The sequence below is a fragment of the Sarcophilus harrisii genome, chromosome 2 (genome assembly GCF_902635505.1).
Source record: "Sarcophilus harrisii chromosome 2, mSarHar1.11, whole genome shotgun sequence".
In the NCBI taxonomy this organism is placed as follows: Eukaryota; Metazoa; Chordata; class Mammalia; order Dasyuromorphia; family Dasyuridae; genus Sarcophilus; species Sarcophilus harrisii.
This window is the reverse complement of record NC_045427.1, coordinates 185,212,795-185,214,561: the sequence shown is the minus strand read 5'-3', so window position 1 is coordinate 185,214,561 and position 1,767 is coordinate 185,212,795. Positions and strand designations below refer to the sequence as shown.

General features: G+C 39.3%; 1 pseudogene; it reads left to right on the top strand.

The window, feature by feature from the left end:
* Positions 1–1,027: 1,027 nt before the first annotated feature.
* On the top strand, positions 1,028–1,525 carry LOC100913566 (annotated as a pseudogene).
* The last annotated feature ends 242 nt before the right edge of the window (positions 1,526–1,767 follow it).

The window sequence follows — 1,767 nt, the reverse complement described above, 5'->3', positions numbered from 1 at the left end:
TTTCCATTACATCACATTTTATTCTCCCCCCCCCCCCCTCCCAGATCTTTCTTTTATTTCTAATACTTCTAGAATGCACTCCCAATTCAGGTAATAACCCCCCTCAGAAATGTTGAGTAATTTCTTTTCTAAGATATTTGACCTAAGTTTATTATCATCACTGTTTTTTCCGAAGTATAGTGCTTCTTTGTAGCATAGGAGCCAACATGGTTTCTCAGAGGTCATGCCAATGGAGTTAAACCTCTGATAAGTTCTCTATATTTGGAAAGACCCATAGGAACAGCCTTATTCAATTCGGAAAGCCAATCCATAAAGGAAGGACTTTCCCCCTCTCCCCCCCCCCCCCCGGCGCCCCTCCCGCCCCATTTGGTTACAATCTTTATCAGTAGAGGATATAGCCACAGCGACAAATTTCACGGTATTTATAACATTGAAGTATGAAGTACAATGCCAGCTACTGAGAATCTACGAAATTTTCCTTGTCCTGGCGCAGGTCGAGTTAATTATATCCATTCATTTTTGGTTCATATTTGCTTTCACTCATGCATATTTACAAATGAATATTGCTTCAGTTTTTACATATAATAAAGCGTAGAGTAAGAAAAGATAAGAGAAAAGGGGAATAATTCAGATTGGCTAGAGCAGAATACGAGGAGGGTTTAGCAACTGGAAAAATAGGTTAGAGCTAGTTTGTGTGGGATCCTAATTCCCAAACAAGGAGTTGAATATTCTTTCTTAGGTAACAGGTAGAGCCTAAGGGTTTTATTTGATATTGGGAAGGGATAAGTGATAGTTAGATATGCGCATTAGGAAAGTGAATCTGTTCCTCCCCCTCCCACTGCCCTACGTTGCCCTTGCTGCTCCATCCATACACTTAGGTCTAGGGTCCGGTAATGCCCCTGGCGCGAAGGGAAAAGTCCCAAGACAAAAGAAAATTCCGCCGCATTCATGAATCATCCGGGCACCTTCCTTTCTGATTCCTTATACTTGCAAGCGGCTGCGGCTGCTAAGAGAGAGAGAGAGTTTGAGTATGTGTGTAATACCTCTCAGTAGACTTGCCCAGGAGGGAAAAGCTCGGAGGAAAGACTATCCTTTTGTCTTGCAGTATCTATGAAAAATCCAGATGATACAATGAAATCTCATGAACTGGAAATGTACTATTCCAGGAAAGAAAGGGACACCATGGGAAGGAAGTTTATTTAAACTACGAATGTTTTTTAAGCACGATTTCCATCTTCACCATCAAAGTGTAAATTTGAACCACCCTCATTTCACCCAAATGTGTATTCTTTGGGCCGTGTGCTTGTCCATTTTAGGGGAAGATAAGGATTGGAGGAGGCCAGCAACCACAATTAAACAGATCTTGTTAGGAATACAGGAAATTGTAAATGAACCAAACATTCAAGACCTAGCTCAGGTAGAGGCTTACACAATTTACTGCCAAAACAGAGTGGAATATGAGAAAAGAGTTCGAGTACAAGCCAAGAAGTTTGCACTCATAACTATCGATTTTATGGCATCGTAAAAAAAGAAAGGATTGATTTTAGCAAGAATTTATTCACCACATTTTTGCAAAATATAATGTTGTACAATAACTATTCACTTAGGGAAGAAGATTGTGTGTGTACAACTTCTATACAGATCTGAATATGCCGAATTGCCCACAGTTTTTTCCACACAGAGTTTCTTCTTTCAGTCTTTAAAATTTTTTATTGTTATGTAAAACTTTCTTTTATTTTAATATTGGTATCAGTGTTTCAACTGTAA